General features: G+C 59.0%; 2 non-coding genes across 2 annotated transcripts; both read right to left on the bottom strand.

The window, feature by feature from the left end:
• Nucleotides 1-2,149: 2,149 nt before the first annotated feature.
• TRNASTOP-UCA (transfer RNA opal suppressor (anticodon UCA)) lies at nt 2,150-2,236 on the bottom strand. The gene has a single exon. It is a non-coding gene; the product is annotated as a tRNA-Sec (tRNA).
• A 6,767-nt stretch (nt 2,237-9,003) lies between these two features.
• On the bottom strand, nt 9,004-9,090 carry TRNASTOP-UCA (transfer RNA opal suppressor (anticodon UCA)). Its single transcript has one exon. It is a non-coding gene; the product is annotated as a tRNA-Sec (tRNA).
• Nucleotides 9,091-13,443: the final 4,353 nt, after the last annotated feature.

Raw genomic sequence — 13,443 nt, forward strand, 5'->3', positions numbered from 1 at the left:
GACTCCTGTCTCAGCTCTTTGGCTCCTGTCTTCACTCCTCTGCTCCTGTCTCTGCTGCTCTGCTTCAGTCTCCACTCTTTGGCTTCTATGTCCACTGCTCTGCTCCTTTACTCGGTTCCTGTCTTTTTTTCTGTCTCTGCTGCTCAGCTCCTGTGTCCGCTGCTCGGCTCCTGTCTACGCTCTTCGGCTCCTGTCTCCGCTCCTTGGCTCCTGTCTCCGCTGCTCAGCTCCTGTCTCCGCTGCTCGGCTCCTGTATCCGCTCCTTGGCTCCTGTCTCCGCTCCTTGGCTCCTGACTCCGCTCCTTAGCTCCTGTCTCCGCTGCTCGGCTCCTGTGTCCGCTGCTTGGCTTCTTGCACTTTTGCTCAGCTTCTGTCTCTGCTCCTCCGCTCCTGTTCCGCTGCTCGGCTCCTGTCTTTACTGCTTAGCTCCTGTCTCTGCTGCTCAGCTCCTGTCTTCGCTGCTTGGTTCCTGTCTCCGCTCCTTGGCTCCTGTCTCCACTGCTCGGCTCCTGTTTCCGCTCTTTGGATCCTGTCTCCACTGCTCGGCACCAGTCTTCGCTCCTTGGTTCCTGTCTCCGCTACTCGGCTCCTGTCTCCACTCTTTGGTTCCTGTCTCCGCTTCTCGGCTCCTGTCTCTGCTGCTCGGCTCCTGTCTCCATTGCTCAGCTCCTGTCTCCGCTCCTTGGCTCCTGTCTCCGCTTCTCGGCTCCTGTCTCTGCTGCTCGGCTCCTGTCTCCATTGCTCAGCTCCTGTCTCCGCTCCTTGGCTCCTGTCTCAGCTACTCGGTTTCTGTCTCCACTCCTTGGCTCCTGTCTCCACTCCTTGGCTCCTGTCTCATCTGCTCTGCTCCTGTATCCGCTCCTTGGCTCCTGTCTCCGCTGCTCGGCTCCAGTCTCCGCTGCTCGGCTCCTGTCTCTGCTGCTTGGCTCCTGTCTCTGCTGCTTGGCTGCTGTCTCCACTACTCGGCTCCTGTGTCCGCTCCTTGGCTCCTGTCTCCGCTGCTCGGCTCCAGTCTCCGCTGCTCGATTCCTGTCTCTGCTGCTCTTCTGCTGTATCCGTTCCTTGGCTCCTGTCTCCGCTCCTTGGCTCTTGTCTCCGCTCCTTGGCTCCTGTCTCCGCTCTTCGGCTCCTGTCTCCGCTGCTCGGCTCCTGTCTCCGCTCCTTGGCTCCTGTCTCCACTGCTCGGGTCCTGTCTCCGCTGCTCGGCTCCTGTCTCCGCTCCTTGGCTCCTGTCTCCACTGCTCGGCTCCTGTCTCCGCTGCTCGGCTCCTGTCTCTGCTCCTTGGCTCCTGTCTCCGCTCTTCGGCTCCTGTCTTTGCTGCTCGGCTCCTGTCTCCGCTCCTTGGCTCCTGTCTCCACTGCTTGGCTCCTGTCTCTGCTGCTCTTCTGCTGTATCCGTTCCTTGGCTCCTGTCTCCGCTCCTTGGCTCTTGTCTCCGCTCCTTGGCTCCTGTCTCCGCTCTTCGGCTCCTGTCTCCGCTGCTCGGCTCCTGTCTCCGCTCCTTGGCTCCTGTCTCCACTGCTTGGCTCCTGTCTCCGCTGCTCGGCTCCTGTCTCCGCTCCTTGGCTCCTATCTCCACTGCTCGGCTCCTGTCTCCGCTGCTTGGCTCCTGTCTCCGCTCCTTGGCTCCTGTCTCCGCTCTTCGGCTCCTGTCTCCGCTCCTTGGCTCCTGTCTCCGCTGCTCGGTTCCTGTCTCTGCTCCTCGGCTCCTGTCTCTGCTCCTCGGCTCCTGTCTCTGCTCCTCGGCTCCTGTCTCCGCTGCTCGGCTCCTGTCTCCACTGACTGCAAGCTATGTGAGTATTTCTCACCGGTCAGGTCGCTCCTGAGCAGGGTGCAGTGCAGCAGTGACTACGATCTCAGATGGCGGCACAGTCAGATCTCCTGCTGTAGGAGGATTGTGCCGTCTCCTTAGAGACAGCACCGGATCAGGGATCTTCTTGCACGGTCTGAGAGCAGATTGTGATTGTAACAATCTAAGATCTGTCTGAATCCCACCCCTGGATCAGCCTGAATAAAAACCTATGTCGTGCTGCAGGAATCGGCATCCGACCATAACTTACATTTTTCCCATTGGTCATAAAAGGTTAAATTTTGATATTCTGTGATAATGAAAGACTCTGCCCAAAACGTGAGAGACAGAGACACGGAGCGCCCAGAGGGTGGAATTGAACCCCTCTGTCCCTAGACAGCTGCAGGTTTGAAGCCAGCACCCCAGACCACTGAGGATCATCTGGGCAGGAGATCTGTGATCACCGGATCCTATTTATGGACGGCTCTGCAGTCACAAGTGAAGTTACGGAGATTATTAATATTTCATTATTTATTATTTAGGGAAATGTGAAAATCAATGTGAGAAATATCAGTAGATAATGGCTCTGAATCTCTGGCTCCGATAACGGCTGGATATCGCTGTGGAGCATTTCCATAGTATTTGCATATAACATGGCAGCGATGCATTGTGGGAGATGAGGGAGCACCGGAGCCTCTCACCTCCCCGGAGCCGGACTGACCCTGGAGCTGATCCGGATACAGATTACAGCTTTGTGACCTATGAATTAAGTTTAGGAAATGTCGGAGTTAAAAGAATTAAAACTTATAATATTCAGACTTGTAGCTGAGCAAGCAATGCTGCAGTGTAAAGCATGGAGGAGGGACTAACCAGCAGTCCAAGTCACTCTCTCTAGGTTTCCCTGTCTCCATTTCTCAGCTCCTGTCTTCTCAACTCGACTCCTGTCTCAGCTCTTTGGCTCCTGTCTTCACTCCTCTGCTCCTGTCTCTGCTGCTCTGCTTCAGTCTCCACTCTTTGGCTTCTATGTCCACTGCTCTGCTCCTTTACTCGGTTCCTGTCTTTTTTTCTGTCTCTGCTACTCAGCTCCTGTGTCCGCTGCTCGGCTCCTGTCTCCGCTCTTTGGCTCCTGTCTCTGCTGCTCGTCTCCTGTCTCCGCTGCTCGGCTCTTGTCTTCGCTGCTCAGCTCCTGTCTCCGCTTCTTGGCTCCTGTCTCCACTGCTCGGCTCCTATCTTCGCTCCTTGGCTCCTGTCTCCGTTCCTTGGCTCCTCTCTCAGCTGCTCAGCACCTGTCTCCGCTCCTTGACTCCTGACTCCGCTGCTTGGCTCCTGTCTCCACTGTTCGGCTCTAGTCGCCGCTTCTTGGCTCCTGTCTCCACTGCTCGGCTCCTGTCTCCGCTCCTTGGCTCCTGTCTCTGTTCCTTGGCTCCTCTCTCAGCTGCTCAGCACCTGTCTCCGCTTCTTGGCTCCTGACTCTGCTGCTCGGCTCCTGTCTCCACCTCTTGGCTCCTCTCGCCGCTTTTTGGCTCTTGTCTCCGCTGCTCGGCTCCTGTCTCTACTGCTCGGCTCCTGTCTCCGCTGCTCGGCTCCAGTCTTTGCTCCTTGGCTCCTGTCTCCACTGCTCAGCTCCTGTTTCCGCTGCTTGGCTCCTGTCTTCGCTCTTTGGCTCCTTTTTTCCGCTGCTCGGCTCCTGTCTACGCTCTTTGGCTCCTGTCTCTGCTGCTCGGCTTCTGTCTCTACTCCTTGACTCCTGTCTCCACTCCTTGACTCCTGTCTCCGCTGCTCGGCTCCTGTCTCCGCTGCTCGGCTCCTGTCTCCGCTGCTTGGCTCCTGTCTCCGCTGCTCGGCTCCTGTCTCCGCTGCAAGGCTCCTGTCTCCGCTGCTCGGCTCTTGTCTCCGCTGCTCGGCTCCTGTCTTCGCTCCTTGGCTTCTGTGTCCGCTGCTTGGCTCCTGTCTCCGCTGCTCGGCTCCTGTCTCTGCTGCTCGGCTCCTGTCTCCGTTCTTTGGCTATTGTCTCCGCTGCTCACCTACTGTCTCAACTGCTCGGCTCTTGTCTCCTTTCCATGACTCCTGTCTCCACTGCTTGGCTCCTTTCTTAGCTGCTCGGCTCCTGTCTTCGCTGCTTGGCTCCTGTCTGCACTGCTCGGCTCCTGTCTCAACTCTTTGGCTCCTGTCTCCACTGCTAGGCTCCTGTTTTCGCTCCTTTGCTCCTGTCTCCGCTACTCTGCTCCTGTCTCTGCTGCTCGGCCCCTGTCTCCACTGCTCAGCTCCTGTCTCTACTCCTTGGTTCTTGTCTCCGCTGTTTGGCTCCTGTCTCCGCTCCTTGGCTCCTGTCTCCACTGCTCGGCTCCTGTCTCCGCTCCTTGGCTCCTATGTCCGCTGCTTGGCTTCTGTCTCCGCTGCTCAGCTCCTGTCTCTGCTGCTCAGCTCCTGTCTCCGCTCTTTGGCTCGTGTCTCCGCTGCTCGGCTACTGTCTCAACTGCTCGGCTCTTGTCTCCTTTCCATGACTCCTGTCTCCACTGTTTGGCTCCTTTCTCCGCTGCTCGGCTCCTGTCTTCGCTTCTTGGTTCCTGTTTCTGCTCCTTGGCTCCTGCCTACACTGCTCGGCTCCTGTCTCCACTCTTTGGCTCCTGTCTCCACTGCTCGGCTCCTGTTTTCGCTCCTTTGCTCCTGTCTCCGCTATTCGGCTCCTGTCTCCGCTGCACGGCTCCTGTCTCCACTCCTTGGCTCCTGTCTCCGCTGTTTGGCTCCTGTCTCTGCTCCTTGGCTCCTGTCTCCGCTACTCAGCTCCTGTCTCCGATGCTCAGCTTCTGTCTCCGCTGCTTGGCTCCTGTCTCCGCTCCTTGGCTCCTGTCTCCGCTCCTTGGCTCCTGTGTCCGCTGCTCGGCTTCTGTCTCCGCTGCTCGGCTCCTGTCTCTGCTGCTCGGCTACTGTCTCTGCTGCTCGGCTACTGTCTCCGCTCTTTGGCTCCTGTCTCCGCTGCTCGGCTACTGTCTCAACTACTCGGCTCTTGTCTCCTTTCCATGACTCCTGTCTCCACTGCTTGGCTCCTGTCTCCGCTACTCAGCTCCTGTCTTCGCTGCTTTGTTCCTGTCTCCGCTCCTTGGCTCCTGTCTTCACTGCTCGGCTCCTGTCTCCACTCTTTGGCTCCTGTCTCCACTGCTCGGCTCCTGTCTCCGCTACTCGGCTCCTGTCTCCGCTGCTCGGTTCCTGTCTCTGCTGCTTGGCTCCTGTTTCTGCTCCTCGGCTCCTGTCTCCGCTGCTAGACTCCTGTCTCCGCTGCTTGGCTCCTGTCTCCGCTCCTTGGCTCCTGTGTCCACTGCTTGGCTTCTGTCTCCGCTGCTCGGCTCCTGTCTCCGCTGTCTCGGCTCCTGTTCTTCTGCTCGGCTACTGTCTCCGCTCTTTGGCTCCTGTCTCCGCGGCTCAGCTCCTGTTTTTACTTTTGGCTCCTGCCTCCGCTGCTCGGCATGTCCCCGCTGCTCGGCATGTCTCCGCTCCTTGGCTCCTGTCTCCACTGCTCAGCTCCTGTCTCCGCTGCTCAGCTCCTGTCTCCGCTGCTAAGCTCCTGTCTCCGCTGCTCGGCTCCTGTCTCCGCTCCTTGGCTCCTGTCTCCGCTCCTTGGCTCCTGACTCCGCTCCTTAGCTCCTGTCTCCGCTGCTCGGCTCCTGTGTCCGCTGCTTGGCTTCTTGCACTTTTGCTCAGCTTCTGTCTCTGCTCCTCCGCTCCTGTTCCGCTGCTCGGCTCCTGTCTTTACTGCTTAGCTCCTGTCTCTGCTGCTCAGCTCCTGTCTTCGCTGCTTGGTTCCTGTCTCCGCTCCTTGGCTCCTGTCTCCACTGCTCGGCTCCTGTTTCCGCTCTTTGGCTCCTGTCTCCACTGCTCGGCACCAGTCTCCGCTCCTTGGTTCCTGTCTCCGCTACTCGGCTCCTGTCTCCACTCTTTGGTTCCTGTCTCCGCTCCTTGGCTCCTGTCTCCGCTTCTCGGCTCCTGTCTCTGCTGCTCGGCTCCTGTCTCCATTGCTCAGCTCCTGTCTCCGCTCCTTGGCTCCTGTCTCAGCTACTCGGTTTCTGTCTCCACTCCTTGGCTCCTGTCTCCACTCCTTGGCTCCTGTCTCATCTGCTCTGCTCCTGTATCCGCTCCTTGGCTCCTGTCTCCGCTGCTCGGCTCCAGTCTCCGCTGCTCGGCTCCTGTCTCTGCTGCTTGGCTCCTGTCTCTGCTGCTTGGCTGTTGTCTCCACTACTCGGCTCCTGTCTCCGCTCCTTGGCTCCTGTCTCCGCTGCTCGGCTCCTGTCTCCGCTGCTCGACTCCTGTCTCTGCTGCTCTTCTGCTGTATCCGTTCCTTGGCTCCTGTCTCCGCTCCTTGGCTCTTGTCTCCGTTCCTTGGCTCCTGTCTCCGCTCTTCGGCTCCTGTCTCCGCTGCTCGGCTCCTGTCTCCGCTCCTTGGCTCCTGTCTCCACTGCTCGGGTCCTGTCTCCGCTGCTCGGCTCCTGTCTCCGCTCCTTGGCTCCTGTCTCCACTGCTCGGCTCCTGTCTCCGCTGCTCGGCTCCTTTCTCCGCTGCTCGGCTCCTGTCTTCGCTTCTTGGTTCCTGTTTCTGCTCCTTGGCTCCTGTCTACACTGCTCGGCTCCTGTCTCCACTCTTTGGCTCCTGTCTCCACTGCTCGGCTCCTGTTTTCGCTCCTTTGCTCCTGTCTCCGCTATTCGGCTCCTGTCTCCGCTGCACGGCTCCTGTCTCCACTCCTTGGCTCCTGTCTCCGCTGTTTGGCTCCTGTCTCTGCTCCTTGGCTCCTGTCTCCGCTACTCAGCTCCTGTCTCCGATGCTCAGCTTCTGTCTCCGCTGCTTGGCTCCTGTCTCCGCTCCTTGGCTCCTGTCTCCGCTCCTTGGCTCCTGTGTCCGCTGCTCGGCTTCTGTCTCCGCTGCTCGGCTCCTGTCTCTGCTGCTCGGCTACTGTCTCTGCTGCTCGGCTACTGTCTCCGCTCTTTGGCTCCTGTCTCCGCTGCTCGGCTACTGTCTCAACTACTCGGCTCTTGTCTCCTTTCCATGACTCCTGTCTCCACTGCTTGGCTCCTGTCTCCGCTACTCAGCTCCTGTCTTCGCTGCTTTGTTCCTGTCTCCGCTCCTTGGCTCCTGTCTTCACTGCTCGGCTCCTGTCTCCACTCTTTGGCTCCTGTCTCCACTGCTCGCCTCCTGTCTCCGCTACTCGGCTCCTGTCTCCGCTGCTCGGTTCCTGTCTCTGCTGCTTGGCTCCTGTTTCTGCTCCTCGGCTCCTGTCTCCGCTGCTAGACTCCTGTCTCCGCTGCTTGGCTCCTGTCTCCGCTCCTTGGCTCCTGTGTCCACTGCTTGGCTTCTGTCTCCGCTGCTCGGCTCCTGTCTCCACTGCTCGGCTCCTGTTCTTCTGCTCGGCTACTGTCTCCGCTCTTTGGCTCCTGTCTCCGCGGCTCAGCTCCTGTTTTTACTTTTGGCTCCTGCCTCCGCTGCTCGGCATGTCCCCGCTGCTTGGCATGTCTCCGCTCCTTGGCTCCTGTCTCCACTGCTCAGCTCCTGTCTCCGCTACTCAGCTCCTGTCTCCGCTGCTCAGCTCCTGTCTCCGCTGCTCGGCTCCTGTCTCCGCTCCTTGGCTCCTGTCTCCGCTCCTTGGCTCCTGACTCCGCTCCTTAGCTCCTGTCTCCGCTGCTCGGCTCCTGTGTCCGCTGCTTGGCTTCTTGCACTTTTGCTCAGCTTCTGTCTCTGCTCCTCCGCTCCTGTTCCGCTGCTCGGCTCCTGTCTTTACTGCTTAGCTCCTGTCTCTGCTGCTCAGCTCCTGTCTTCGCTGCTTGGTTCCTGTCTCCACTCCTTGGCTCCTGTCTCCACTGCTCGGCTCCTGTTTCCGCTCTTTGGCTCCTGTCTCCACTGCTCGGCACCAGTCTCCGCTCCTTGGTTCCTGTCTCCGCTACTCGGCTCCTGTCTCCACTCTTTGGTTCCTGTCTCCGCTCCTTGGCTCCTGTCTCCGCTTCTCGGCTCCTGTCTCTGCTGCTCGGCTCCTGTCTCCATTGCTCAGCTCCTGTCTCCGCTCCTTGGCTCCTGTCTCAGCTACTCGGTTTCTGTCTCCACTCCTTGGCTCCTGTCTCCACTCCTTGGCTCCTGTCTCATCTGCTCTGCTCCTGTATCCGCTCCTTGGCTCCTGTCTCCGCTGCTCGGCTCCAGTCTCCGCTGCTCGGCTCTTGGCTCTGCTGCTTGGCTCCTGTCTCTGCTGCTTGGCTGCTGTCTCCACTACTCGGCTCCTGTCTCCGCTCCTTGGCTCCTGTCTCCGCTGCTCGGCTCCTGTCTCCGCTGCTCGACTCCTGTCTCTGCTGCTCTTCTGCTGTATCCGTTCCTTGGCTCCTGTCTCCGCTCCTTGGCTCTTGTCTCCGTTCCTTGGCTCCTGTCTCCGCTCTTCGGCTCCTGTCTCCGCTGCTCGGCTCCTGTCTCCGCTCCTTGGCTCCTGTCTCCACTGCTCGGGTCCTGTCTCCGCTGCTCGGCTCCTGTCTCCGCTCCTTGGCTCCTGTCTCCACTGCTCGGCTCCTGTCTCCGCTGCTCGGCTCCTGTCTCCGCTCCTTGGCTCCTGTCTCCACTGCTCGGGTCCTGTCTCCGCTGCTCGGCTCCTGTCTCCGCTCCTTGGCTCCTGTCTCCGCTGCTCGGCTCCTGTCTCCGCTGCTTGGCTCCTGTCTCCGCTCTTCGGCTCCTGTCTTTGCTGCTCGGCTCCTGTCTCCGCTCCTTGGCTCCTGTCTCCGCTGCTCGGTTCCTGTCTCTGCTCCTCGGCTCCTGTCTCTGCTCCTCGGCTCCTGTCTCTGCTCCTCGGCTCCTGTCTCCGCTGCTCGGCTCCTGTCTCCACTGACTGCAAGCTATGTGAGTATTTGTCACCGGTCAGGTCGCTCCTGAGCAGGGTGCAGTGCAGCAGTGACTACGATCTCAGATGGCGGCACAGTCAGATCTCCTGCTGTAGGAGGATTGTGCCGTCTCCTTAGAGACAGCACCGGATCAGGGATCTTCTTGCACGGTCTGAGAGCAGATTGTGATTGTAACAACCTAAGATCTGTCTGAATCCCACCCCTGGATCAGCCTGAATAAAAACCTATGTCGTGCTGCAGGAATCGGCATCCGACCATAACTTACATTTTTCCCATTGGTCATAAAAGGTTACATTTTGATATTCTGTGATAATGAAAGACTCTGCCCAAAATGTGAGCGACAGAGACACGGAGCGCCCAGAGGGTGGAATTGAACCACTCTGTCCCTAGACAGCTGCAGGTTTGAAGCCGGCACCCCAGACCACTGAGGATCATCTGGGCAGGAGATCTGTGATCACCGGATCCTATTTATGGAGGACTCTGCAGTCACAAGTGAAGTTACGGAGATTATTAATATTTCATTATTTATTATTTAGGGAAATGTGAGAAATATCAGGAGATAATGGCTCTGAATCTCTGGCTCCGATCACGGCTGGATATCGCTGTGAATTATTTCCATAGTATTTGCATATAACAGGGCAGCGATGCATTGTGGGAGATGAGGGAGCACCGGAGCCTCTCACCTCCCCGGAGCCGGACTGACCCTGGAGCTGATCCGGATACAGATTACAGCTTTGTGACCTATGAATTAAGTTTAGGAAATGTCGGAGTTAAAAGAATTAAAACTTATAATATTCAGACTTGTAGCTGAGCAATCAATGCTGCAGTGTAAAGCATGGAGGAGGGACTAACCAGCAGTCCAAGTCACTCTCTCTAGGTTGCCCTGTCTCCATTTCTCAGCTCCTGTCTTCTCAACTTGACTCCTGTCTCAGCTCTTTGGCTCCTGTCTTCACTCCTCTGCTCCTGTCTCTGCTGCTCTGCTTCAGTCTCCACTCTTTGGCTTCTATGTCCACTGCTCTGCTCCTTTACTCGGTTCCTGTCTTTTTTTCTGTCTCTGCTACTCAGCTCCTGTGTCCGCTGCTCGGCTCCTGTCTCCGCTCTTTGGCTCCTGTCTCCGCTGCTCGGCTCCTGTCTACGCTCTTTGGCTCCTATCTCTGCTGCTCGGCTTCTGTCTCCGGTGCTCGGCTCCTGTCTTTGCTCCTTGGCTCCTGTCTCCGCTGCTCAGCTCCTGTCTCCGCTGCTCGGCTCCTGTCTCTGCTGCTCGTCTCCTGTCTCCGCTGCTCGGCTCTTGTCTTCGCTGCTCAGCTCCTGTCTCCGCTTCTTGGCTCCTGTCTCCACTGCTCGGCTCCTGTCTCCGCTCCTTGGCTCCTGTCTCCGTTCCTTGGCTCCTCTCTCAGCTGCTCAGCACCTGTCTCCACTCCTTGACTCCTGACTCCGCTGCTTGGCTCCTGTCTCCACTGTTCGGCTCCAGTCGCCGCTTCTTGGCTCCTGTCTCCACTGCTCGGCTCCTGTCTCCGCTCCTTGGCTCCTGTCTCTGTTCCTTGGCTCCTCTCTCAGCTGCTCAGCACCTGTCTCCGCTCCTTGGCTCTTGACTCCGCTGCTCGGCTCCTGTCTCCACCTCTCGGCTCCTCTCGCCGCTTTTTGGCTCCTGTCTCCGCTGCTCGGCTCCTGTCTCTACTGCTCGGCTCCTGTCTCCGCTGCTCGGCTCCACTCTTTGCTCCTTGGCTCCTGTCTCCGCTGCTCAGCTCCTGTTTCCGCTGCTCGGCTCCTGTCTTCGCTCTTTGGCTCCTTTTTTCCGCTGCTCGGCTCCTGTCTACGCTCTTTGGCTCCTGTCTCTGCTGCTCGGCTTCTGTCTCCACTCCTTGACTCCTGTCTCCGCTCCTTGGCTCCTGTCTCCGCTGCTCGGCTCCTGTCTCCGCTGCTTGGCTCCTGTCTCCGCTGCTCGGCTCCTGTCTCCGCTGCTCAGCTCCTGTCTTCGCTGCTTGGCTCCTGTCTCCGCTGCTCGGCTCCTGTCTCCGCTGCAAGGCTCCTGTCTCCGCTGCTCGGCTCTTGTCTCCGCTGCTCGGCTCCTGTCTTCGCTCCTTGGCTTCTGTGTCCGCTGCTTGGCTCCTGTCTCCGCTGCTCGGCTCCTGTCTCTGCTGCTCGGCTCCTGTCTCCGTTCTTTGGCTATTGTCTCCGCTGCTCACCTACTGTCTCAACTGCTCGGCTCTTGTCTCCTTTCCATGACTCCTGTCTCCACTGCTTGGCTCCTTTCTTAGCTGCTCGGCTCCTGTCTTCGCTGCTTGGCTCCTGTCTGCACTGCTCGGCTCCTGTCTCAACTCTTTGGCTCCTGTCTCCACTGCTAGGCTCCTGTTTTCGCTCCTTTGCTCCTGTCTCCGCTACTCGGCTCCTGTCTCTGCTGCTCGGCTCCTGTCTCCACTGCTCAGCTCCTGTCTCTACTCCTTGGTTCTTGTCTCCGCTGTTTGGCTCCTGTCTCCGCTCCTTGGCTCCTGTCTCCACTGCTCGGCTCCTGTCTCCACCTCTCGGCTCCTCTCGCCGCTTTTTGGCTCCTGTCTCCGCTGCTCGGCTCCTGTCTCTACTGCTCGGCTCCTGTCTCCGCTGCTCGGCTCCAGTCTTTGCTCCTTGGCTCCTGTCTCCGCTACTCAGCTCCTGTTTCCGCTGCTCGGCTCCTGTCTTCGCTCTTTGGCTCCTTTTTTCCGCTGCTCGGCTCCTGTCTACGCTCTTTGGCTCCTGTCTCTGCTGCTCGGCTTCTGTCTCCACTCCTTGACTCCTGTCTCCGCTCCTTGGCTCCTGTCTCCGCTGCTCGGCTCCTGTCTCCGCTGCTTGGCTCCTGTCTCCGCTGCTCGGCTCCTGTCTCCGCTGCTCAGCTCCTGTCTCCGCTGCTTGGCTCCTGTCTCCGCTGCTCGGCTCCTGTCTTCGCTCCTTGGCTTCTGTGTCCGCTGCTTGGCTCCTGTCTTTGCTGCTCGGCTCCTGTCTCTGCTGCTCGGCTCCTGTCTCCGTTCTTTGGCTATTGTCTCCGCTGCTCACCTACTGTCTCAACTGCTCGGCTCTTGTCTCCTTTCCATGACTCCTGTCTCCACTGCTTGGCTCCTTTCTTAGCTGCTCGGCTCCTGTTTTTGCTGCTTGGCTCCTGTCTGCACTGCTCGGCTCGTGTCTCAACTCTTTGGCTCCTGTCTCCACTGCTAGGCTCCTGTTTTCGCTCCTTTGCTCCTGTCTCCGCTACTCGGCTCCTGTCTCTGCTGCTCGGCTCCTGTCTCCACTGCTCAGCTCCTGTCTCTACTCCTTGGTTCTTGTCTCCGCTGTTTGGCTCCTGTCTCCGCTCCTTGGCTCCTGTCTCCACTGCTCGGCTCCTGTCTCCGCTCCTTGGCTCCTATGTCCGCTACTTGGCTTCTGTCTCCGCTGCTCGGCTCCTGTCTCTGCTGCTCGGCTCCTGTCTCCGCTCTTTGGCTCATGTCTCCACTGCTCGGCTCCTGTCTCCGCTCCTTGGCTCCTATGTCCGCTACTTGGCTTCTGTCTCCGCTGCTCGGCTCCTGTCTCTGCTGCTCGGCTCTTGTCTCCTTTCCATGACTCCTGTCTCCACTGCTTGGCTCCTTTCTCCGCTGCTCGGCTCCTGTCTTCGCTTCTTGGTTCCTGTTTCTGCTCCTTGGCTCCTGTCTACACTGCTCGGCTCCTGTCTCCACTCTTTGGCTCCTGTCTCCACTGCTCCGGCTCCTGTTTTCGCTCCTTTGCTCCTGTCTCTGCTATTCGGCTCCTGTCTCCGCTGCACGGCTCCTGTCTCCACTCCTTGGCTCCTGTCTCCGCTGTTTGGCTCCTGTCTCCGCTCCTTGGCTCCTGTCTCCGCTACTCAGCTCCTGTCTCCGATGCTCAGCTTCTGTCTCCGCTGCTTGGCTCCTGTCTCCGCTCCTTGGCTCCTGTCTCCGCTCCTTGGCTCCTGTGTCCGCTGCTCGGCTTCTGTCTCCGCTGCTCGGCTCCTGTCTCTGCTGCTCGGCTACTGTCTCTGCTGCTCGGCTACTGTCTCCGCTCTTTGGCTCCTGTCTCCGCTGCTCGGCTACTGTCTCAACTGCTCGGCTCTTGTCTCCTTTCCATGACTCCTGTCTCCACTGCTTGGCTCCTGTCTCCGCTACTCGGCTCCTGTCTTCGCTGCTTTGTTCCTGTCTCCGCTGCTTGGCTCGTGTCTTCACTGCTCGGCTCCTGTCTCCCCTCTTTGGCTCCTGTCTCCACTGCTCGGCTCCTGTCTCCGCTACTCGGCTCCTGTCTCCGCTGCTCGGCTCCTGTCTCTGCTGCTTGGCTCCTGTTTCTGCTCCTCGGCTCCTGTATCCGCTGCTAGACTCCTGTCTCTGCTGCTTGGCTCCTGTCTCCGCTCCTTGGCTCCTGTGTCCACTGCTTGGCTTCTGTCTCCGCTGCTCGGCTCCTGTCTCCGCTGCTCAGCTCCTGTTCTTCTGCTCGGCTACTGTCTCCCGCTCTTTGGCTCCTGTCTCCGCTGCTCAGCTCCTGTCTCCACTTTTGGCTCCTGCCTCCGCTGCTCGGCATGTCCCCGGCTGCTCGGCATGTCTCCGCTCCTTGGCTCCTGTCTCCACTTCTCAGCTCCTGTCTCCGCTACTCAGCTCCTGTCTCCGCTGCTCAGCTCCTGTGTCCGCTGCTCGGCTCCCTGTCTCCGCTCCTTGGCTCCTGTCTTCGCTCCTTGGCTCCTGACTCCGCTCCTTAGCTCCTGTCTCCGCTGCTCGGCTCCTGTGTCCGCTGCTTGGCTTCTTGCACTTTTGCTCAGCTTCTGTCTCTGCTCCTCCGCTCCTGTTT

This window comes from Anomaloglossus baeobatrachus, chromosome 6 (genome assembly GCF_048569485.1).
Source record: "Anomaloglossus baeobatrachus isolate aAnoBae1 chromosome 6, aAnoBae1.hap1, whole genome shotgun sequence".
NCBI lineage: Eukaryota > Metazoa > Chordata > Amphibia > Anura > Aromobatidae > Anomaloglossus > Anomaloglossus baeobatrachus.